General features: G+C 39.1%; 1 protein-coding gene and 1 pseudogene across 20 annotated transcripts in view; one reads left to right on the forward strand and one right to left on the reverse strand.

The window, feature by feature from the left end:
- ANKS1B (ankyrin repeat and sterile alpha motif domain containing 1B) overlaps positions 1-26,619 on the reverse strand; it is a 1,209,513-nt gene that overhangs the window by 557,200 nt on the left and 625,694 nt on the right. The gene's annotated exons all lie outside the window — the stretch shown is intronic.
- On the forward strand, positions 17,793-19,936 carry LOC100338311 (muskelin-like; annotated as a pseudogene).

Genomic DNA, 26,619 nt, shown 5'->3' on the forward strand with positions numbered 1-26,619 from the left:
GATCTGGGCCGATTCATAGCCAGGAGCCAGGAGCCTCTTCCAGGTCTCCCATGTGGGTACAGAGGCCCAAGCATGTGAGCCATCCTCCACAGCTTTCCCGGGCCATAAGCAAGGAGCTGGATCAGAAGTGGAACAACCAGGATTCGAACTGGCATCCATATAGAGGCTTAGTCCACTACACCACAGTGCTGGTTTCACCACTGACCTTTGGTAATATTCTGCATAGATGCCAAATTTTTAACACTGCTTTCTAATTGCTACCTGCAAGTAATCCTTAAATATGAATCCTATAAGTCAACAGTATGGGCTATTTAAGTAAGAGCCTTATTATTCTTCAATTATTAGTTGTAAATGTTTTGTCATAGATCTCACTGTCATCAGCACTATGAAGTGGTGTTCACTTTCTTCCACTGCTTTGGGAGTGAGCTAAGGGTTAAGAGAGGAAGTGGGGGTAAGCACTGTGGTGCAGCAGGTCAATGCCCTGGCCTGCAGTGTCGGTATCCGAGGACGCCAGTTCGAGACACAGCTGCTCCACTTCTGATCCAGTTCTCTGCTGTGGCCTGGGAAAGCAGTAGAAGATGGCGCAAGTCCTCGGGCCCCTGCACCCTCATGGGAGACCTGGAAGAAGCTCCTGGCTCCTGGCTTCGGATCAGCGCAGCTCCATTGGTTGCAGTCAATTGGGGAGTGAACCATCGGATGGAAGACCTCCCTCTCAATCTGTCTCTCTCTCTCTCTCTCTCTCTGCCTCTCCTTCTCTCTCTGTGTAATTCTGACTTTCAAATAAACTAACAAATCTTTAAAAAAAAAAAAAGAGGGAAAGAGAGGAAATGGTCATCAACGAAGGGCTGGAGATAGAGAGGTGATGAGTGCTTCATCACCTGGCATTAGTGTACCATTACTTCACTTAACTGCTCATCAAATAATTTAATTTCAGAGGACTTGTTCAGTGCCATGACAGAATTATCTATATATAAATAGCTGGGTTAAGTAGGCCTTTCACTGCTGCTGTTAAAACCTATTGCTGTAGCTAGATATCTCATAGTGATTCAATATCAACTGTCTTTGAAGACAGTTTGCTTTCTATAATGCAAATGTGGTTCTTCTAAGTATGAAAAAAATAGACTCTCTTCTTAGGAAAACTAAAGAACATGTTTTCTGAGTGAATCAGGGGTAGCTGAAATATACTCCACCATAATTTCTTGCTTTTATTTCATTTCTCTGCTTTAAATATTTACCACTGAGTGCTTAATTGAAAGAATGAAGAACAAAATGAATGAATGAATATATGAATGGATTTTCTGTTTTTCTGTGGCCAGAATCCTCCTATATAAATCCAAACTTAATTAAGCTCTGGGTTACTCTGCAGTCTACTCTTTATAGCAGGAATCCCAAAGATGGGATGGTTTCTCATAAAAAAAAGAGAGAGAGAGAGAAACTCCAGTTATACTGAAACTTATTTAATAAGAAATAAACAGTGACAGGAAATATCAGGTGATCTGATCCTAGCATCTGGCTAAAGCATATTCTTTCCCTGGTTCTTAAGCATGCCTCACAACTTAGCCCTAAACCCCAACTGGATTTAAACTGTGTATAGACTCTGGGAGGAAGAACCAAGCAGAAACAGAAAGAGAAGAGAGTTGTTTTAACCAGTTGCTAGAACTGGAGTGCCCGAAGTGGAGAAACTTAAAAAACAAAAACAATGAAAACAGACTGCCGAGGAAAATGGGCATTGGAACTGCATTCATATTTTTAGCTGAGGCCTGGATTAACAGGGCTTTGCCAAAGACACTTCAAATTATATGTCTGTAAAAAGTCTTTCATTTTAGGAAGATTTTATTTCTCTACATTTTGTTCTTTCCATTGCTACTACTGATACCTTAGTCCAAACCATGATCTCCTCTTGCCAGGACTAGGGCAAAGCATTTTAACCAGTCTTTTCATTGCTCCTGTGGCTCATCCATAATTCACGTTCTATCCAGCAGTTGCACTGGTCTTTCTAAAAGCCAAGTCAAATCCAATCACACTTCTAGTGAAAATCTTTCCGTGGCTCTCCATTATACTTGGACCACAGTTCAACTCTTCCCTGTGGTCCTTAACATCTCATTTCACCCAGGCCCTGCCTAACATTTCTGACTTCATCTTGGGTCATTCTCTGCAGTCACATTGACGTTCTTTATGTATGTATAGATATGATAGATATCTATAATAGATATAGATACACACTTACATATCATATATAAGAATGTGTATCCTGACATATTCTCTCTCTCTCTTTTTTTTTTACATTTTTTATTTGAAAGAGGAAGAGGGAGAGGGAGAGAGGGAGACAGAGAGAGAGAGAAACAGACAGAGAGATCTTCTATCCATCTGCTGCTTTATTCCCTAAATGCCAACAGCCATGGCTGGACCAGGCCTAAACCAGGAGCCAGGACTGTAATTCTGATCTTGCAAGTGGGTGGCAGGGACCCAATCACGTGAGCCATCATCAGCTGCCTCTCAGGGCGTGAGTTAGCAAGAAGCTAGATTCAGGAGTGGAGCCAGGATATAAAAAGGCATTCTGATATGGGATGCTGGTACCATGCCCCAAATCCAAACTATTTGCATCTTTATAAAGATATAATTGGCAAACAATGTATTGAAAACATTTAAATTATACTATTTGATATTCTGACATTTTTTTTTTTTTTGACAGGCAGAGTGGAAAGCGAGAGAGAGAGACAGAGAGAAAGGTCTTCCTTTTGCTGTTGGTTCACCCTCCAATGGCTGCCGCGGCCAGCGCGCTGCGGCCGGTGCACCGCGCTGATCGGATAGCAGGAGCCAGGTACTTCTCCTGGTCTCCCATGGGGTGCAGGGCCCAAGCACTTGGGCCATCCTCCACTGCACTCCCTGGCCACAGCAGAGAGCTGGCCTGGAAGAGGGGCAACCGGGACAGAATTCGGCGCCCCGACCAGGACTAGAACCCAGTGTGCCGGTGCCGCAAGGCGGAGGATTAGCCTAGTGAGTCGCAACGCCGGCCTATTCTGACATTCCCATATAGGACCTATCTATCATCCTCCAAACTCCTTATTCCAACACCCTCCTTTGTAAATATTTTATTTATTTATTTATTTGAAATGCAGAGTTACAGACAGAGAGAGAGGGAGAGACAAAGAGAAAGCCCTTCCACCTGCTGGTTCACTCCCAAATGTCCACAACGGCTAGAGTTGGGCCATCTGAAGCCATGAGATAGGAGCCTCTTCTGGGTCTCCATGTGGATGCAGGGGCCCAAGCACTTGGGCCTTCTTTCACTGCTTTCCGAGGCCATAAGCAGGGAGGCTGGATTGAAAGTGGGGCATCCAGGATTGGAACTAGCACCCATATGGGAGGCTTAGCGCACTATGCCACAGCGCTGGCCTCCCTTATTCCCTTTTGTAATTCCTTATTTGTACCCTTCAGTTTCCCCTTATTCTCCAGGCAACAAATGATATTTGTATGTAAGTCTTTGTATGAACGTATGCTTTCATTTCTTTTTAGTAAATACCTCAGAGTAAACGGCTGAGCAATATGGTGATTATGTGTTTAATTTTCTAAAAAATAACCAGACTGTTGTTCAAAATTATTATGCCATTTTCTATTTCTACCAGCAATACGTGAGAGAACTAGTTGCTCCAAATTCTTACAACACTTGGTATGATCAGTCTGTTAATACTTTTTAATGAATCTATGTTAGAATAATGGCTAATGAGGCCGAGAACCTTTCCATATGCTAATTTGACATCTGTATATCTTTTGTGTGAGTTATCCATTAAAAACTTCTCATTTTTAAAGATTGAGCTGTTTCTTCATTATTGGATGTGAGAGTTTTCCATTTTTCTAGATCAAGTCATCTATCAGCTGTGATACTGAGAACTATATTCTCACAGGTTGTGGTTTATCTTACTCAAAAAGTCAGAAAGCAGAAGTTCTTAATTTTGATCATGTTTAAATCTATTAAATTTTTTATGGTTTATCTTTTCAGTGCTATCTTTAATAAATCATTGCCTAATCTCAGGTCAAAAACATTTTCCTCTAGAAATTTTACAATTTTAGGCTTTATATGTATCCTATAATGCATTTGAGTAAAACTGTTACATGCTATGATGTATGGAAGAACATTTTTTAAAATAAAAATTATACACAATTTTTCCAGATATATTTGTTACAAATATTTTATTTAAGAAATTTCAGCTTTATTAAAATAATTTGGGGCCGGCGTCATGGTGCAGTAGGTTAATCCTCCACCTGCAGCGCCAGCATCCCACATGGGCATCGGGTTCTAGTCCTGGTTGCTCCTCTTCCAGTCCAGCTCTCTGCTGTGGCCTGGGAGGGCAGTGGAGGATGGCCCAAGTGCTTGGGCCCTGCACCCCATGGGAGACCAGGAGAAGCACCTGGCTCCTGGCTTCGGATCAGCGTAGCTCCGGCCATTGTGGCCATTTGGAGAGTGAACCAACAGAAGGAAAACCTTTCTCTCTGTCTCTCCCTCTCACTGTCTGTAACTCTACCTGTCAAATAAATAAATAAAATATTTAAAAAAATAATTTAACTAGGGCCAGAGTTTTGGCATACTGGGTTAAGCTGCCACCTTCAAAGAAAGCATCCCACATGGGCTCCAGTTCAAAACCCAGCTGCTCCACTTCCGATCCAGCTCCCTGCTTATGCTCCTGGGGAAGCACCAGAAGAGAGTCAAGTGTTTGGGCCACTGTTACCTACATGGGAGACGTGGAAGAAACTTCAGGCTCCTGGCATCAGCCTGGCACAGCCTGGCTTTGGGCCATTTGTGGAGAGAACTAGCAGATGAAAGCTCTGTCTGTCTGTCTCTCTCTGTCTCTCCCTCTCTCTCTGATCTCTGCCTTTCAAATAAACAAAAATAAATCTTTTAAAAAATCTACTTAAAAACTAAATTATTTAACCATATCTATTTGGGTATATATCTGTGTTTTCTTCCATTGTATTTGTTCATCTTTACAGTGCAACCACACTCTTAGATACTATGATTTTGTAATATATCCTGAAGTCAGTCAGTGTAAGTCTAGCAACTTCAAAGTTATTTTTGGTTATTCTGTATTCTTTTCATTTCCATTTGAAGTTGAAGATCAACTTTCCAATTTTGTCAAAGGTCTGATAGGGTTTTGACGGGGCTAACATCCATCTTGGTCTAAAAATTTTAAGTTTTTTTAAAAATCACTTTGCATTGTTTGCTTTATTTTGTTTTCTCTTTACATAGATCTAACCATGGCAAGGTTCTTTGTACTTTTCAAGTTTGAACTCAGAAGCAACACATTCAGATATATTTTCCCTTGACTACTGATTTTAAATTAATATCTATCATCTCTCTACATCAAAGCATTCTCTTTTATTGACTTCACAGCATTAATTACCACCTGAAATTAATCTTGTCCATTTTTTAATTTGGGTGCTTGTTGTCATTCCTAAGATATAAAATAGAGAACTTTCTTTCCTCTTAGTTTGCATCCCTGAAGCCAAAAAGTGCCTTTGACAAGAAGACACTAAATATTTGTCAAATGAATCATTCCCCATTTGACAAATGTGCCCCTAAGTAAAGATTAGCTAGTATGGAAATATATAATATTAACTAGAACATGATAATTTATTTATGAAATGATATTTGGGCAGACTATGGGAATATAAATGTTACTTATAGCTAGAGTTCTCTTGAGGTTGCCAATAATGTTTGTTGAGCTAGATTGTGGAATTTCAGAAATTTCAGAAATACATAAACCACACACTCAGTTTAGCTCATTGGCTTTGTTAGAATCTAAAAGAGGTTTCACACTGGAGGTACCTGTCATTATTTTAGGAAAGTGAATAAACATCACACTGATAAAAAGAAAATTTCTGATACAGGATAAATTATAGGTATTTCCAAAGTAATTGTTTATAAAGAAAAGAAAATAGCCATGGCTTTGACACACAGAGTCATGAAGTAGAAAGTATTGTGCTGTGCTGTTTAAAATTACAACGAAAACAACTTGGGTCCATGTTTCAAATATATGAATAAGATTCTGTCCTAAGACAAATAGTGTAAAACATTAAGCTGTCTCAGTATATCTTCTAGGGGGGAGGAGGAGGCAATGCTGTGGTGCAGCAGGTGGAGCCACTGCTTGTAAAGCCAACATCTTAAACCACAGAGCTGCTTTGAGTCCCAGCTGCTCCACTTCTGATCCAGCTTCCTGCTTATGCACCTGGGAAGGCAGAAGATGTCCCAAGTGCTTGGTCTCTTGCCTCCCACATGGGAGACCCAGATGGAGTTCCAGGCTCCTGGCTTCAGCCTGGCCCAGCCTGTGGTATTGCAGTCATTCGAGGGTAAATCAGCAGATGGAATCTCTGTCTCTCTCCCTCTGTCTTTCCCTCTCTTTGTCACTCTGCCTTTCAAGTAAATATATCTTTAAAAATAGGTATATGTCAGTGCTACAAACACAGACTTTTTTTTTTCTCTGAGCAATTTCCCTCACTCAGAACATCTGTTCACTTAACCCATCAAGCCTGTATTCAGCACTAGCTACGTGCTAGGAACCATACTGAGCAGTGGGTGTGAGAAATACTAAACCAGAACCCTGATCCTTCAAGAAGTCATTGCTTTTATCATTTTGACGTCTTATCAGAAAAGCCACAACTGTCAAGACTGGAAATCATTAAGATGGACAGCTTTTCTTCCCTGGTTTTGCCCCATTGTGGCCCATGAAGTGGCCTTCATTCAACACCTTTGCCTCATGGTGGCTAGGCTCAGCTTTCCCCTTCTTCAGCCAAATGACTCATAGGCAACTACAGATCTAGTATTCTATTATTAGCTTTCTAAAACCTGATTATTTTGAGAAGCACTTCCCACTGGCAACATGGTAATCATGCTTAAGTATAGCTCTCCATGATCAGTCTAAATCTTCATATTTTTAACCAAGTTTCCCTGTGGTTTAAGGACTGATTTTTGGCTTTGTTTGGCTTTGCTTTTAATTAACCCATGCTTTTATGAACTTATATGGTTTTAACATATAAGGGGTTTGTGTATTTGTGTGTGTGTGTGTGTGTGTGTGAGAGAGAGAGAGAGAGAGAGAGAGAGAGCAAGGGATCCTTTAAATGAAGACCCTTGATCCTGGGCTTTTAGACAGGCTTTCTGTTTCCTCAGATCTTGCACCTTCCAGATGTTCTACAGTTGGAATTGTCAGAACTAAAGCTAAAGGGATGTATAACAACTTAGAATTTAGTTATAATTATAAGCAGTTAACGTTTATTGGGCATTTCCTATATATGATGTATGAGGCACCGAGCAACATGCATACTCTCATTTTATCATTTCATTGATCTTATGAGATAAGGGACTCATTTCTCTATTTTGCCAAAAAAGCTCAAGAATGATAAAGAAGTAGACTTAGATCATAATCTAATTAATCAGTAATTAGTAATCTAAGTAATCAGTAATTAGTAATCAGTAAGAAAATAGGATTCCAGTTTAACTGTCTGTCTGTCCATAGCCAATAATATACTCAGCCACTCTTTTAACATGAAGGTGTACTTTTAAGTTAGAAAATAGTAATATCGAAAATTAAGAATGCTTTCTATGTCCTATATAACTCCATCCAATCTCTCGGTAATCAGAGCAATGAAGCTGAAATTAGCCATTTTCTATCTTCACAGACATTTCTCCTTTTTAAACCAAGCTGTTAGCAGAAATTTTCTGCCTCTGTGGATTTGGAAAAACAAGGCTATAGCTGACCTTTTAGTTATTTTTGCAATTTTGACCATAGGCCATTTATTGTATTTCATGTTTATAGCTTCTGAAGAGTGGAAAATAGAGCTTATGAGTTAATATATAATATAAAAAAGTCAATATCATATGAAATATAGGCACAATTTTCATAGCAAACCTTTCTACAAATTACCTTACTCTTACTTTTTTTTTTTTTTTTACTACTTTCAAACTGCAATAAAAATGAAGACTAGAATAATCACTTTAAAAGTTTTTTTTGGTCCTAAGCATATATCCTATTACTTTGAGTACTCTGTTTGTGGTTGTTGTTATTAGCTATATAGTGAAAAATTCAGTCCCCAAAAGGCAAATATGTTTTCTCCAATATGTAGTAGTTAATATAGAACACAAACAAAACCAATAAAAATGAAACTGACATCTTATGATTTGATTATTCTTTGTAGGCCTTGCCCACATTCCTGTGGTCTTTCTACGTTTTACTTGTTAAGCATTATGGTTAGTGGTGAATTAAGCCTGTGATTATAAAGTAAATTGAATAAAAATTAAAGGAATAAAAGAAAGTAAGTAAGGAGAGGATTGAGGGAGGGAGAGAAGGAGGGACTTACTGTCATCTTAGAATTGTATCTATGAAATACTTGAAATCTGTTCTTTTCAGATTAAAAATGAAAAAGTGTAACAGTTATCTGACTTTCACAGTACATATCTATCCAATTTTTCAAAGAATGCACTCTGAAAATAGTGTTTCGGACATGTAGATAGTTAGACAGATAGAGTATATTCATAGTCAGGAAAATGAGCTTAATCAACTAATATAAATTTTCCAAATAAGTAAATTTCTAAAAAGAAAAAAAAAAACTCTGCATTTTCATGGCTGCTGTTAAGCACATTGTATTTTTTTTTTTTTTTTTTGACAGGCAGAGTGGACAGTGAGAGAGAGAGTCAGAGAGAAAGGTTTTCCTTTGCCGTTGGTTCACCCTCCAATGGCCACCGTGGCCGGCGCGCTGCGGCCGGTGCACCTCGCTGATCCAATGGCAGGAACCAGGTACTTATCCTGGTCTCCCATGGGGTGCAGGGCCCAAGTACTTGGGCCATCCTCCACTGCACTCCCTGGCCACAGCAGAGAGCTGGCCTGGAAGAGGGGCAACGGGGACAGAATCCAGCACCCCAACCGGGACTAGAATCCGGTGTGCCGGCGCCGCAAGGCGGAGGATTAGCCTAGTGAGCCGCGGCGCCAGCCTGTATTTTGTTTTTGATATCAGATGTTGCTGTCCCCCTGCCTATACAGTACCTGTGATGAACACTTGCTTTATTGATTTCTTGCCTCTCCTAGTGAGGGACAATGAACTATCTGAGCCTATAACTGCTCCCATCTTTGGTTGGCAAATCATAGTTCCTTCAATCTGCTTATTGAATTTGTCTTCAATGGTCAGTGCAGATGGCTGCAAACACATCAATTCAGGGCCAGGCTGCACTGAATGTGAAAAGCCTGATGTGAATGGGTCAGCCTAAAAATGATAGCATCTGTAAAACTGCCAGACAATATCTATGCTCTTGCTTTTAAATTAATTTACAGGTAGGAAAAAAAGAAGTATATTGAAACAACTAAAATTTGAAATCTAATCAATAGTTTTAAAAGCTTGAGGGAATTAGGATATCTAAGTATTAGCCTGAGGGAAAGGATATCTACAAGATGTCCAAATAGTTTTATACAGATCTACAGATCAATCCAATAAGTGGGTGTTAAATAGGATAATCGGATTCATAAACAGTTCAGAAGGACATGAATTACAGATAATTACAGGTAAATTATCATTCTAACACTAATTGCAATGTCGAGAAAATGCTAGACCTTTTGTTTTCTCCTACAACATTTACTTCTAGTAAGTTTAGAACATCACAGAAGTTTAGATTTGCAATTAATAAAAAAATTAGTATGCAGCTATTTATAGTAAAGTCCATGGAACATCTACATTTTGGTTACTGTACAGTTCCATTCTGTTTATATATTTATAGAGCATTTTCCAATTAATAAGAATTGTGACAAATAAAAAGGCTGATGCTTGCTTGTTCTGGAAATTTTAAGCAAGTAAAACACTGTATTGAAAATGCAGAAGGTTTAAGAGGGAAAGAAAAGGCACATAATTTCACTTTACCTTGTTTTCTATATGGATGAATTTTGCTCTGGTTTGGTGCACAAATGTGAAAGTTTAGATGTGTGGTTTGGTTGAATAGTTTGGTTAACAGTTTGATGTGAGTATAAAGGCTAGTAACTAAATCTGCAAATCAGGTTTCTCCAGAGGGGGGGAAAAATGGCACAATATATAAAGATATATAAGAGGAGATGATTATGGGATGTCCTAGCTCAAGATTATGCAAATTCATCCTTCCTCCATAGTTTTATACTATCTGGGCTTTCATTGGATTGGATGATGCCTGTTCACATTGGTGAGGATAGATCGATCTTCTTTAGTCTACTGATTCAAATGCTAATCTCTTCCAGAAACAGACACCCAGAAATAATGTTTATCAGCTATCTGGCCATTCCTTAGCCCAATCAAGTTGACATATAAAATTAATCTTCACATCATTAAAATAAATCTGTGAAAAACTGAGTTTGCTTTTCAATGCATATGTAAAGTTACTACTCACATGACCAGAAAACAAAGAGATATTAGAAAGGAATTATGTATTGTAATGCATTTGGGTATACCTTTGTAGAAAATGGAAATGGTAGGGGCCAGGGCTGTGGCATAGCAGGTAAAGCCGCCGCCTGCAGTACTGGCATCCCATATGGGTGCCAGTTCGAGACCCGGTTGCTCCACTTTCGATCCAGTTCTATGCTATGGCCTGGGAAAGCAGAAGATAGCCCAAGCCCTTGGGTCCTTGCACCCATGTGGGAGACCTGGAAGAAGCTCCGGGCTCCTGGCTTCAGATCGACATAGCTCCGGCCATTGTGGCCAGCTGGGGAGTGAATCAGAGGATGGAAGACCCCCCTCTCTCTCTGCCTGTCCTCTCTCTGTTTAACTGTGATTTTCAAGTAAAATAAATAAATTTTTAATAAAAAAAGAATCTGGAAATGGTATCATAGGAAAGTCTGTGCTCAAAGAGTACTACCATCCATTTATCCATTAAGTCATTTAAAATCATAAAAGCACTAAATATACATAATTCATGTATTCAATCACTGGCTAATTAAACAACTAAAATATTCTATTAGCTAGGCACTGAATGGGCCAAATATTCTTAGTTCTAGTCTTTTTTTTTTTTTTTTTTTTTTTGACAGGCAGAGTTAGACAGTGAGAGAGAGAGAGACAGAGAGAAAGGTCTTCCTTTTTATGTTGGTTCATCCCCCAAATGGTCACCATGGCCAGCGTGCTGCGCCAATCCAAAGCCAGGAGCCAGGTGCCTCCTCCTGGTCTCCCATGCAGGTGCAGGGCCCAAGCACTTGGGCCATCCTCCACTGCCTTCCCGGGCCACAGCAGAGAGCTGGACTGGAAGAGGAACAACCGGGACAGAATCCGGAGCCCCAACCAGGACTAGAACCTGGGGTGCCGGCGCTGCAGGTGGAGGATTTAGCCAAGTGAGCCGCCTTACAGAGTTTATGATCAGATAGAATAAAAGATAAATCTTGGGGCCGGCGCCGTGGCTCACTAGGCTAATCCTCCGCCTTGCGGTGCCGGCACACCGGGTTCTAGTCCCGGTCGGGGCACCGGATTCTGTCCCGATTGCCCCTCTTCCAGGCCAGCTCTCTGCTGTGGCCAGGGAGTGCAGTGGAGGATGGCCCAAGTACTTGGGCCCTGCACCCAATGGGAGACCAGGAGAAGTATCTGGCACCTGCCATTGGATCGGCGCGGTGCGCTAGTTGCAGCGCGCCGGCCACGGCAGCCATTGGAGGGTGAACCAGCGGCAAAAGCAAGACCTTTCTCTCTGTCTCTCTGTCACTGTCCACTCCTGCCTGTCAAAAAAAAAAAAAAAAAAAAAAAAAAAGATAAATCTTGGGGGAAAAATCCCACAAACAACAATCTTAAAAGTGAATATGAAACATTAAAATTCATAAATAAAAGTATAGCTGTTTAACAGTATTTGTGTAAAGAAATGTTAAGTGTTGTATAAAAAAGGCATTAGCCAATGGTAAAGCGTTGGGAAAACTTGGGTCAAATGAGGATAGCTGAGAAAGCCAACTAGGAGGTTGCATTTAAAACTGGAGGAAAATGGAGAATTTGTATAAATGGATTGGGAAGGATCAGCAGGCCAAGTGACTCTGAGTAGGAGAAACATGTGTGGCGACAGGTTTTTCTGAAGATGTGCAGAGAATGGGTGTGAAATATGTCACCAATTCTTAGCTCTGTCTCAGTCTCTACACTAAATAGAGAATGACATACATTTATAGACGGACAATTTCTTTTACCAATGGGTAACAGTATAGAGTAAGTCCACTGTGAAGAGATTTCATATGAAAAAATGGATTTCTTTAAAGAAATGATGTGCAGGTTATTTGTGTGATTAAAGAACTGATTTATAGGGGAATTTTACCAGTTGTATTATTTAAATAGATTCCTCTTATGAATTAAAAAACATGAAGCTATTTATTAAAATGTGCTTTGTTTGTACTCTTCTCCCAGGAGCACATCTATTCCCTAACAAAGCACCCATTTGCTTTTCAACAAAAGAACAGCGTACTTACCAATTCATTTTATTTTATTTAGCTACTAATGTCAAGAGGGCTCAATCAAAGTAAAAAAAAAATCAGACCAGTAAAAACTCTGATTTCCCTTGAAAGTAATCCTCAGGGGCTAGTAGGGGACACGTCAGTCAGATTTTTAGACAGGGAATGAATGAATAGCTATTATGATGTCATGCCTCAGTGATATGCCACACACACAGATCACTACAGTGGCCTGGAAGAAAACTATTTCATCAAGAATCTCCCTCGCTTCCTTTCATTCAATGGCTTTTTTATTCAACATAGTCTGTCAAATATTTCAAATAGAAAGGGCAATGCTGTTAAGTAGCCTAATGAATAAAATGTGGCATCACAGATTTGATTTTTCCTTTCCTATACAGGCTAAAGTTATGAATATAAATGAATTTAGTTTCAACTTACTTCTTGTCATTTCATCAATAAAACACTTTCTAGGTAATCAAAGTATGCTAAAAGTAGAGATGACATTAAAAGCTGACTACAATTCTCATTTTATAAGACTTAAAATCTTGTGTTACGAGAGGTATAGAAGACTGGCTATCATGTTCTGCACTCTGAGTTCAAATGTTGGCTTTTGTGAAATGTAAAGATGGGTTACCTCATTGTTAAGCAATCTTAGCATATGCACTTATTTGTCAGAATGGTCAAGTCTGAATACAAGTCATATAATCATCATGGGTGTCCATAAAGAGACAACTATCAGAAGTGTTTACTTCAGGGGCTGGCGCTGAAGCCTAGCACGTAAAGCCACTGCCTACAGTGCCAGCATCTCATATGGGCACTTGTTGGAGCTCCAGCTGTTCCACTTCTGATCCAGCTCTCTGTTATGGCCTAGAAAAGCAGCAGAAGATGGCCCAAGTGCTTGGGCCCCTGCACTACTGGGGATATCCAGAAGAAGCTCTTAGCTTTGGATTGGCCCAGCTCAAGCCATTATGGCCATTTGGGGAGTAAACCAGAGGATGGAAGACTTCTCTCTCTTTTTCTGCCTCTGCCTCTCTGTGATTCTGCCTTTCAAATAAATAAATAAATAAATCTTTAAAAATGTGTACACTTCAGTTACTGCTAGTCGAAAAAATTACATTTATTACATGAGGAACGTATGTATATTATTGAAAGCTGTGGACCTGCCTTGAAACTCTAAATTTAGCAGGTGGGCATTTGGCCTGGCAGTTAAGGTGTCCACATCCTGTATCAGAGTGCTTGGCATTGAGTCGTGGCTCTGCTCCCAATTCCAGATTCCTGCTAATGCACATGTTGGGAGGCAGCAGTGATAGCTCAAGTGGTTGTATCCTTCCCACCCATGTGGGAGATCTGGATTGATTTCTGGCTCCTGGCTTTGGCTTAGCTCAGCTGTGGCCATTGGAAAAAAATGAATAGCAACTTTCCATCTGAATAAATAGAGGACTCTTAGTCTATTGCAAATACCTGTTGGGCATTTACTGTGGTCCTTAAGAATTAATATTTGGATAAGTATTTCTGGTTTTTTTTTTTTTGAAGAGAATTTGGGGAGTGTGCCAGCAGATAGGGGAGAACACTCTATATCTAGAATTGCCATCTATCCTAGATTACTTTTCTGTTTCAAGAAGAAAACAGTCTATTCAAATATTTCCTGAGTCAATCTCCTATTTTGGGTTCTAGTGATCTATTTATGTATCTATCTCTATCTTATCCATCTGTACCTAAAACAAACACTAAATAAAGGTGGACAATCTGCCAATACTGTTCTAAACCCTGCAGTTTTAATAATAAGATAGAAGATGTGCCTATACTTGCTCTAGACAGAGAGAGAGATGATAAAAAAATTAGTTTCAGTAATGATAAATTGTACAACAAAGCAGAGGAGATAGAGAGCACTTTACATGTGAGGAGCTAGGGAAGGTCTTCTTACTGGGTAGATTTTATTTCATCAGAAGTTTCATTCTCTCCCTAATCTATTATTTTTTATAACTTATAACCGGCACTTCCTGTTGCAATGCTGATCTTGGCTCTTTCTCTCCTACTGTTTACTTTTACTAGTTTTTGCCTCTGAGACAGGGTGAATTAGAAGGTAAAATTAGTGTGTGACAGCATTGTTCCTGGTGACAGCTCTATAAGAGGTTTCACTGAAAAGGAGGCTGCAATAATGGATAAAATGAGATATTCTTGGATTCCAGGTATGTACTTTTTCTATGCCACCGTGGGCTCACAGATCAATAGACAATTGAGAATTGTCTAGTTTTCTGAACAATCTCAGTCTATCATAGGTGCTGGGGATAAGCATAACACTGGTCATTTATTACACATTAAATAAAGTTTTGTAGTCCATTTTTTGTTTACCTGTGAATTTGCTATTTAGTCATCTCAAATCTAAAGATGAATGACTTGGAGATAGTCTTGAGTTAATAAAAAAGTTAATGTATCTATTTTAAATATTGCTTCTGAATATTTCCTGCTGATAATAATTTAAATAAAATAAAATTATTTCCTGAGTTTTTTTTTACTCACTGATTATAAACTATCACCAAACTGTTGGCAAAAGCTTCACACAACAGTTTCAAAGTGCTGTTTACCAATAATGATGCCTCCTAGCTACAGCATGAAGGCTTGTAGAAATCCTAATTCTGAAAGAAATAGTTCTGAAAAAGGTAGTTACTTAAAGTTCAAGGCATAGAAAAAAAATCTCTTAAGAAAGAAGGAATATAGAGATTCAGACTCTCAGAGTCCTCATAAATACAGAAACAACAAGGAATCTTATTTCGACAAAACTCTTCTTAGGAAGCTGAGTGATATTCTACAGCTAAAATTAGGAGTTAAATCTCTGTCTTAGGGGATTCTCTCTACACAGGAGTTCTTAAGAAGGCTTGAATAACCCAGGAAAGCTTCTAGAATCAACGAATAGTGAGGTGGAAGGGATCTTGAAAATTCCCCAGTCCAACACTCCATTTAAGGCTTGAATCACTGGGCAACTTCCCGGCCCCGTGATATGCAGACTCCAGTAATGGAGAACTCATTTCTTTCTATAGCAGTGAACTCCTTTAATGGAAGGCTACATACGGGGAAAAAGCACCCTCCTTTGTTGAACTGAATTCTAATTCTCTTTAGCTTCTACTTCTATAACAGAATTTGAACCACACTTTGAGAAATTCTTTTGACTTTCATATAACATTTAACAACATATGAAAATTTGAACTCCAGGATTTTTCTTGACCTGCAATTTAGATTTTTGGAGGACATGGTGGGAGCGAGGCAGAAAGAGGAAGCCCTAGTGTTGTGCTCCAATGCAGAGAGTCCTTAATTTTTTCACCATTAGTTACTGGAGGAGCTGCTGATAAAGGAGTTATTTAATTTCTATTCTGCTACTGTTTCTTATATACTGTGCCATCAACTGTACAAGGCTCAGATAGGGGTAGGGGTAACACAGATATCATGTTCAGCCATTCTAGGTCTCAAAACAATGTCATCAAACATTGCCATTACTCTGAAACAAATATTGGCCTAAACTGAACTTTGTATTGGAGGATGCAGTTTGGCCCCAAGCAGTATCTACACATAGTGAACTGTATCCTGGCTTGATATGCAAATGAACTGAAACCTAACATAATAAACTTGTAACCAAGTCACTGAATCTCAGCCAATTATAATAATGAAGCTTCAGTCAATCACAAAGCTGCCAACTAACTGATCAGAACATGTCTATTCAAGGAAAATGTAAAACATATCCACTCAGGATGTTTCTGCATGCCCTTTCCTTTTCATTGGCTGGAAATATAACTTTCACACATACTGGTAGTGGTGGGGCGCAGCATTCAGAACCATCTTTAGTCTGGAATAAACTTTGTATATTAAACTCTGATTTTCTTTTCACACTACTAAATTCCTATAGTAACTAATAGCAAAGACTTCACTAGGCAGCATGTTACATCATTGAAAAGTTGCATATTTAGAAATGTTTACTTATATGCCCCCTCTAACAGAAAAGCAGTATTTGTATTTGTAAACCTACTTGTGATCAGATAGGATGATAGTTTTTTAAAAACTATTTTTCATGACCAATGGTTTCTAGATTATCGAGATTATATGCTGTCATCCATTTAAAGGACATTTTAAAAACTTGAATAAATATGTCCTCATTGGATAATAAAGAAACTGCCACTTTTGGTGATCTGGTCACTGTACTTTTCCCAGCGTAGTATAATTTTATGGCATTTTGTTAAAGCTGTATCTGATTTCAAACCAGGTCAATCAAATCTCGGCTGGTGCCGCAGCGCAATAGGCTAATCCTCCACCTAGCGGCGCCGGCACACCGGGTTCTAGTCCCGATTGGGGCGCCAGATTCTTTCCCGGTTGCCCCTTTTCCAGGCCAGCTCTCTGCTGTGGCCCGGGAAGGCAGTGGAGGATGGCCCAAGTCCTTGGGCCCTGCACCCCATGGGAGACCAGGAGAAGCACCTGGCTCCTGCCTTCGGGTCAGCGCGGTGCGCCGGCCGCAACGCACCAGCCGTGGCAGCCATTGGAGGGTGAACCAACAGCAAAAGGAAGACCTTTCTCTCTGTGTCTCTCTCTCTCTAACTATCTACTCTGCCTGTCAAAAAAAAAAAAAAAAAATCAAATCTCCTAGTTCATTTTCACCTGACTAGTTTTCAAGTCAATTATCCTATGATCTCCTCTTTCACAACTCATTTTTTAGCTCCAGGGCAGGATTTTTACATTTATCCTTAGTAAATTTCATACTATTGTTTTCTTGTCACATAGTCTAGCCTCTGGAGGGCATTCTGTGTTTTGACTTTATCACTCATCTTCTTAGCCATTACTCCTCACCTGGGTTTATAGTCTCTACCAGTGTGGAAAGTATAATGTAACAGTCATCTAGGTCCCTGGCCCCACATTCCTCTACCTTTGCAGCTAAAATCAATTAAAATGTTTGAAATTGAGATAGTCTTTCTTCTGGGATCAATTCTGTATTAGACTAAGGGTGGGTACAGAATGAATTCAGACACCCAGAATCAATATATTTTGGCACAGAAAAAAATCTGAAAAGTTGTGACTGATGGATTCCTCAAGATTTTGTGATTTATGATTTTACATTTCAAATCACCTCTAATATCTTCAGGCTTATATGCAAAAATGTAGCTGTATGCATATCTAACAAAAATTCAACAAGTGGGAGAGAAGGTGATGCATATCAAGGAACAGGGCTTGTCATTAGAGTAGAGAAAGAGTGAATAAATTGAGATAAAACAAAGACCTCAAAGAAGGTCATTAAAATAATTTCTGGATCTTAAGTTCAAATTAAAAATGAAAGGCCTATGAATAGGCTGTCCTCGAGAACATGGGAGAATACGAAAGTTATGACCAGGCTTGGGTGCTGACAAGATGGCGGCCCGCAGGGCTGTGGCTGCAGGACCCGAGTGCTGGCTTCTGTTCTATGAACTACAAGTGGAGCTCTTTCTCTTCCACCTACCTCTCTGAATTGTGACATGGCTAACGGCCTCATATGATTCAGGAACATTTTAGTGGATAAACCAAACAACAAATCTTCAAGATGGGTTTCAGAGTAACTATTGTCCCCAGGACTTGATTCTGAAGTTTGAAAGGCCTGCTATAGTTCAGAATATCACATTTGGAAAATATGAGAAAACTTGTGTCTGAAACTTGAAGAAATTCAAAGTCTTGGGTGGAATGAATGAAGAAAATATGACAGAGCTATTGTCTAGTGGCTTAAAGAATGATTATAACAAAGAAACATTCACCTTAAAGCATAAAATTCATGAACAGATGTTTTCTTGTCAGTTCATAAAAACAGACCCAGCTTTAACTTTAGCATCTGGTATGTTGAACTTAGTAGCACTAATGATCTTGATGTAATACAACCCTGTCTCAACTGGTATAGCAACTACCATGAACAGAAAGTTATTCACCTTTGTCTAATGCACTTTAGGCAACACAACTATACAGAAACTTTTGAATCACTGCTAAAGAAAACCAAGATTGCACTGGAACATCCCATGTTAACAGATCTACATGACAAACTGGCATTGAAGCATGATTTTGGTGCTTGTGAAGAGTTGATTGAATAAGCTGTAAATGATGGCTTATTCAATCAGTATATCAGTCAACAGGAGTATAAGCCATGATGGATTCATATCATTCCCCAAAGTATCAAATGTGGTAGAGAAGATAGCTGACCAGGAATGAGAGGGGGTCATCAGATGGTTATTGATATTCAGAGACTGTTTATTTGTTTCGTGGCTGGGATGGTGCACAAGATCTGGCCAACTTCTGGGCATACACTGCAAAGAACAAGTAGACATGTATCTCCAGGGACACTGAGAAAGAGAATGGTTCAAGTGCCAGATCATGACATAAAATGTGCATTGACATTCAGCGGAGGCAAATCTACACATTGGGGCACTGTTTGGATTCCTCTGTGAGGAACAGCAACTCTCTGAAAAGTGACTTCTATCACTATGACATTGATACAAACACATGGATGCTACTAAATGAAGATACTGCTATTGATGGAGGATGCAAATTGGTGTTTGATCATCAGATGTGTATGAACTCAGAAAAACATATGATCTACCCCTTTGGCTGTAGAATTTTGACATGTATGGCAGCACAGATGACAGCAGATCCAGTGAACCATAGTTCGGTGAGTTTTTTGCTTTCAGCTGTCAATGTCAAACCAGGGAACTTCTTTGAGAAGACTCCTATAATGCTGGACCTGAAGACATCCAGTCTGGAATAGGATATTGCGTGCTGTTCCACTCAAAACGTCATTGCTTATATGTATTTGGTGGCCAGCAATCAAAGACTTATTTGAATTAATTTTAGTTATGATGTGGATTCAGATTGTGTAGACATAATATCCAATGGCACCAAGAAAGACTCTGGGATGATTCCAATGACAGCATTCACACAGACAGCAACCATCGATCCAGAACTGAATGAAAGACATGTCTTATCTGGACTCAGCAAAGACAAGGAAAAGAGAGAAGAGAATGTCAGAAATTCATTCTGGATTTATGACACTGTGAGAAACAGCTGGCCTTGTGTCTATAAGAATGATCGAGCTGCAAAGAAAAATCCAAGTAAAAGTGTTTAGGAGGAAGAACCATCTCTAAAATTTGCCCATCAACTAGTATATGATGAGTTACATAAGGTTCATTATTTATTTTGTGGGAATCCAAGTAAATCTTGCTCTCCAAGGATGAGATTAGATGACTTTTGGTCGCTGAAGTTATGTAGGCCTTCAAAATACTGCTTATTGAGACATTGCAAGTACCTCATAAGAAAACACAGATTTGAAGAAAAGGCTCAAATGGGTCCCCTGAGTGCTCTGAAATATTTACAAAATGATCTTTATATAACTGCGGATCATTCAGACCCTGAAGAGACGAAAGAGCTTCAGCTCCTAACTTCAGCTCTATTCAAATCTGGATCAGATTTTACAGCTTTAGGTTTTTCTGATGTGGATCACACCTATGCTTAAAGAACTCAGCTCTTTGACACCTTAGTAAATTTCTTTCCTGACAGCAGGACTCCTCCAAAGGCAACTTGGTAGACCTCGTCACACTGTAACTGAAGAGTCACTGGACATGGAAATGCAGCACGGAGTCTGCTTCATCTTTTGGGCTGTGACTCTGGACTGCCAGCTGAGCTGCTGTGATTGAGGCCTGCATCAGAGTTTGCAAGGGATCTTTATCATCACAGGTTTTAATCCTCTTCTTTCCTTCTTTCATGCCTGACCACAACCCCTTTCTCCTCATCCTATTCCCTAACTAGGCCAATAAAGCGAAATCAGTATATTTAAATATATACATATATTTTTCTCACTTTAACTTTTAAGAATTAATAAATAGAAAAAACAAGACAGAAAGTTATGACCGAAGAAAGACGTGCATATAGCATTCTACGAGGGAAAAAAGGCAGAGGTAGAAAAGTTTGTGTGTACATGGGATGTGAGGGTGGGAGTTCGACAGTTGCAGTGAGGATAAAAAAAAGTCTCTTTTATGTTTCTTTCTAGGTCTTGGCTCACCTAAATGTCTTTTTTTTCCCCCAAGAAGTGGCCTGCTGATATAAGAGCTCAAAAACCAATAATCACTGGCGAGAGGTGCTACAATAAAGATGATCTAGTCCAACATTTTCATTTGGCTGTAGTGGAAATAACGTTTTCAGGAAGTGAATTCTTGCCCAAAGTTATACAGCCAATTTTTTCAGTGTTGAGACTAGAAACATGCTTCTCAATCACTGGTTTGGTACTCTTTCCTGTGGGGATGGCAATGCTAATCACCAGCCTTGATCATTGCATACTGCAACCATGTATCAAACTATTGTACTGTACCTCCTAAATACATTTTCATGTGTTAAAACTGGAAAGATAAACCAGATAAAAAAGAATAAAAACAATCCCGCCACCAATCAACCTAATCCATCTTCCACTAACAATTTATTAAGGAAATGACTGAATGAACAAATCGATGACTATGGCTTGTTTGACCATATCTTGACATAGAGTTGTCTACTTTACAAATGAAAATTTATCTATTTTATTTTTGAGAGAAACAGAGAGTGTTCCTATCTGTTGCTTCATACTCTCATTGCCTGCAATGGCCAGGACTGGGCCAACTGAAATTGGGAGCCAGAAACTCATTCCAGATATCTCACATGGGTCATAGGAACCCAAGTACTTCAGTCATCCAGGTTCCACATTAGCAGGAAACTGGAATCAGGAGCAGAGTCAGGACTTCGATGTCTGTACTCCGATATCATGGGCAACTTAGTCACTAGACCAAATACCCGCCCAGAGGTGACTCTTTGTCTATTTGTGTATCAGTTCCACATCATCTTAACTACTAATAGCTTCTTGAACAGATTTGGTCTGGTAAGGCAAATATTTGCATATTTTAAAAATTGTTTTTGTCTATTCTGGCTCCTTGTTCTTCCTCATTGATTTTAGTATATGCTTGTCAAGTTTCATGAACAACTCTGTTGAAATATGATGGTGGCTTTAAAGATTAAATGACATCTCTGTGATATTCAGTTAGCATACTTTGGATATGATCTGTGGCTTCATTTACTCACATCTTTTCTATCCTTCAAAACTGATTTATATTTTTTTAAAGGCTTTGACATCTTTTATTTGTGCCTAGGTAATTTATAGATTTGCTGCTATTATGAAGAAGGGGATTATATTCTAAACACACTATATACATAATATACAATTTTATTACAAATATATAGAAATGATATTAGTTTTCCTATATCATTCTTACTTTTAGCAACTAGCTGAATATCTAAGAGTTTATAGTTACTTTTGGATTTTCTATTAATACAACCTTATATATTACATGTAATTTCTGTTTATGTCTTTTCAACCATTATGTTATATAATTGTTATTTTCATCTTATTACACTGGAAAATATAATTTGAATATAAATAGTGAGATATATTTGCTATGTTTTAGATAGATAACATTTTATCAGATTAAATATATTGTTTTCAATTCATTGTTTGCTAATAGTGGCTTATTTCTCAATTTTTTTTTAAATGGGCTTCTAAGAGCTTTTTGGTATTGTTACTCTCATTTTTTTTTAAAGATCTATTCTATTTGAAAGGCAGAGTTACAGAGAGAGAGAGAAGGGAAGACAGAGACAGAGAGAGGTCTTCCATTTTCTGGTTCACTTCCCAGATGGCTGCAATGGCCAGGGCTGGGCTGGGCCAAAGCCAGGAGCCATGAGCTCCTTCCAGGTCTCCCATGTGCATGGCAGTAGACCAAGCACTTGGGCCAACTTCTGCTGCTTTCCCAGGGGCATTAGCAGGGAGCTGGGTCAGAAGTGGAGCAGCCAAGACATGAACTGGTGCCCATATGTGATGTTGGTGCTGTAGTCAGTAACTTAACCCACGATGCCACAACATGGGCCCCCTATTTCTCAATCAAGTCTGGGATTTTATCAAATGCATTTAAGCACCTACATAATATATATAATTGCATACTTTTTACCTTTAATCTGTTGACATGACTAGTTTTTTTTTTTTTTTTTTTTTGGACAGGCAGAGAGGACAGTGAGAGAGAGAGAGAGAGAGAAAAAGGTCTTCCTTTTTTCCATTGGTTTATCCCCCAATGGCCGCTACTGATCTGAAGCCAGGAGCCAGGTGCTTCTCCTGGTCTCCCATGGGGTGGCAGGGCCCAAGCACTTGGGCCATCCTCCACTGCACTCCTGGGCCACAGCAGAGAGCTGGCCTGGAAGAGGGGCAACCGGGACAGAATCCGGTGCCCTGACCGGGACTAGAACCCGGTGTGCCGGCGCCGCAGGTGGAGGATTAGCCTATTGAGCCGTGGCACCGGCCGACATGACTAGTTTTGCATATGTTGAAACATTTTTGTATTCCTGTGATAATCACAAGTTACTTTTTATATCACTATGAGTTCAGATAATCAGCAGAGGATTTCAAAATAGTAATAGTTAAGTGTGAATTTTGCCCTTAAGAGTCAAGTGATGCATCTTAACATATGTGTACATATACATATGTGAAAATTTACATACACACCTATCTCTTCACACATGAATTCACACATAACATTTATACATACATATAAAAGCCAACAATGTACATAAAGGGACTTACATTTATCCATCTCAACTCAGGACCATTACTAAAGTCCTCATCATTAGCAACATGGAATTCTAACAGCCTTATAAGCAGTATGCTAGAGAGGAAATAAAAGTGAGGTTCTAAGGAATTTTAAATAAGTCCAAACAATACTATGAACAGCATTCATTTAGACAAAACACTAGGATGTCCTCTTAAGAACATTACTTAAATTCTCTAAGACTCATTTTCTCTTCAGTAATGATGAGTTTGGAGTGAAGTGGCAATGTAGGGGAAAAAAAAAGAACTTACTATAAATAGTATTTGAAAGTTCCTTATGTGAATCCACATAGTGTTGCTAGGGAACATGGCTTCTTAGCATTTGGAAAGCTAAAATCAAGCCTCTTACCTCTTTTGGCTGTAGAAATCTACATCATGAGTCTGAATTTAATAAAATTTGGAGATTAGTTGGATTCAAAATATTTTAGTAGCCACAATTTATGCGTGATAATCAATATTCCTTCAAGAAATAATTACATGTATAACTCTTGAGCTTAGACATGGGAGAATATACATTTATATATTTATGAAATACCATGGAACTTTGAAGTATCAGAAGCATGGCTAAGAATACCGTGATGGTTAACTTTATATGTCTTAGGTATTTCTGTGAGGGTGATACTGGAAGAGATTAACACTGGTATCAGTAGGCTAACGCAGATTGCCCTCCCTAGTGTGGGCACGCCTGGTCTTATCAGTTGATGGACTGAACAGAACAAAGAGGCTGGCCCTCCCACTCATAGGGACAGTTCTTCCAATTTCATTGTCTGGATTAGCACATTCACTCTTCTCACACTTCTGACTTCAAATGAAACTTTAGCTGTTTCTGGGTCTCCATCTTGTTTACCTTTAGACAGGAACTACACTACTGAATTCTCTTGTTCTCGGGTCTTCAGACTCACTCTGGTACTTTTACCCATTGGCTATCCCTGGATTTCCAGCTTGCTACTCACATACAGGCCTTGGGACTTGCCTACCTCCATTATCATGTGAGCTAATTCCTCTATGCATCCATCCATCCATCCATCCATCCATCTATATCCTTTTGGTACTAATTCTCTGGGCAATCATGAATAATACAATTATAAACTGCAGCAAGATTGCCCATGTTTAAGTCACAGTCTTGTCATTGACTACCTATATGATCTCAGCAAGTTGCTTAAAATCTGTGTGCCAGAATTTTCTCATTTTTTAAATAGGGAAAGAATATTTCCTACTCAATTGGGCTTTGTGAGAATTACACAAACTACTTCATATAAGATTTAGTAGAATATCAGACCATAGCAAATGTTGAATAAATTAATTTTTATATTACAGTGCTGTAGTAGCTGTTGACATTCATTTACTAGAGAATGTATTTTCAGATAGCCTTATCAAAAATTTTAACATTTCATATGAGTTTTTTTTTTTTTTTTTTTGGACAGGCAGAGTTAGACAGTGAGAGAGAGAGAGAGACAGAGAGAAAGGTCTTCCTTCTGTTGGTTCACCCCTCAAATGGCTGCCACAGCCGGCGTGCTGTGCCGATCCGAAGCCAGGAGTCAGGTGCTTCCTCCTGGTCTCCCATGCGGGTGCAGGGCCCAAGGACCTGGGCCATCTCCCACTGCCTTCCCAGTCCACAGCAGAGAGCTGGCCTGGAAGTGGAGCAACCGGGACAGAACCGGCGCCCCAACCGGGACTAGAACCCGGAGTACTGGTGCCGCAGGCAGAGGATTAGCCTAGTGAGCTGCAGTGCCGGCCTTCTTATGATGTTACTACTCCTGAAGCAAATAGAACTAGTCCTGCCAATATTAATCTAGTGGTGAATAATCCAATGAGGAATTTGTATTCTCATGATAAACAGGCTTCTGATAATGTTGCCAGGAACCGTAGAAAATCTAAACATACACACAAAAAAAGACAAAACAAATGCAGTCTCCATGGATTGGTGAGTATATTCATGGAATTACACAAAAAGGGGGGACTACTTAAATGGGCCACTGGATATATGTCTTAAATGTGTTTGAATCAAAGGATGGATGTTCAAATGAAGGTATAAAGTTTAATTTCACAGCTTCATGAAAAATGTTTATAGGGAAAGATTCAGTACAGAGGTACATACCATCAGAATTTAGAACTGGAAGTGCAGAACAATTTTGTATGCAAATTGAAACCACCAGGGGCAAGCTAGATAGGTGGACTCTAATTCCTGAAACTGGAAAGTACCCACGATGCTGGATTAATAGCCTATGTATAGTTTTTTTAAGTGTTAAGCAGTTTCAAATGATTAAAAATGCTAAGAAGTTTCTCATTAGATTTTATAATAACAAAATACTTCAAAAGTATGTATTATGTATAGTCAGAATAATGCCAAAAATGAGAGCAGAGTGAAAAGGAAAGAGGAACATGGTAATATTTATTGTTAAATGTAGATGTCACCTTTTTATGGTGTTGAAGAGGTTTATATTTAAGAATAATGATAGAAATGAATGATTCCTCCTAAACGGGTGCAAAATTTTGCAGGAGTCGTTTCTCCTCAAAAGATACTACACCATTCAATTTCTCATTATTAAGGGAAAATGAAAAACGTAAGATAATGAGTTTATTAGAGGGTGTAGTTGATACATTTGATAGAATTTTAGGAATTAATTTTGACAATGACATCAAAATAAATCTTAAAAATAATTTCTATAATCATCGTCTAGGCAGAAAGCTCTCTGGGTTAAATGAGTCATTTCTGGAGCCATTAAACCTGCCCTTCTAAAAGGATGAACCCTTTTACACAGAGAGCTGCTAGGACTAGCAACCAGGAGTCTTGATCTTAAAAGAAACGATGTCAGAAATATGGGCTAACTAACAAAAGGCACTAGCAACATTTAGGGGCACACAGACAGTGACAACACTGTTCTTTTTACTTAATAATATGAAAGTATTCTCTATTATTACTTGCTATGCTTGAGTGGCAAGTTGGGAACAAGAAGCCCTATATAGTCCTTGCATAGAAGTGGTGAAATAAAAATTTGCTTGTTTCAAACTGTCTCTTTTTAGAACACTTTGTTCCAAGTTGCAGGGAGAACTCTGTCAGCCATTCTGACTTTTCATTTTACAAAATGACTGCATAAAACAAATTTATATTCTTTAAAACCACCAAGGGACATTTTTATCCTTTATTAACACTGAATAAAGTAACTTACAGCATTTGTTATAATTATTTATTTGAGAGGGACAGAGGAGGGGAGAAGGAAAGAGAGAGGGAGAGAGGGAGAGAGGGAGGGAGGGAGGGAGGGTGAGTGATTGATTTCATCCAAAGCTGGGGCCCAGGAAATCAATCACATGGGTGGCAAGAATCCAATTACTTGCACTATCATCAGTGACCCCCAGGGTCCACTTTAGCAGGGATCTGTAATCAAGAGCCTGAGCTAGTACTTGAATCCAGATACACGGATGTGGAATGCAAGTGTCCTAACTTGTGCCTTAACCACTAAGCTAAATGGCTGCCGTTGAACTAATACATTATAAAACAGAAGAATAAAGACTGGCCTAATCAAAAGATTCATAGGTAAATATTTT

This window comes from Oryctolagus cuniculus, chromosome 11 (assembly GCF_051225735.1).
Source record: "Oryctolagus cuniculus isolate XC-2025 breed Fujian yellow rabbit chromosome 11, ASM5122573v1, whole genome shotgun sequence".
NCBI classification, from domain to species: Eukaryota; Metazoa; Chordata; class Mammalia; order Lagomorpha; family Leporidae; genus Oryctolagus; species Oryctolagus cuniculus.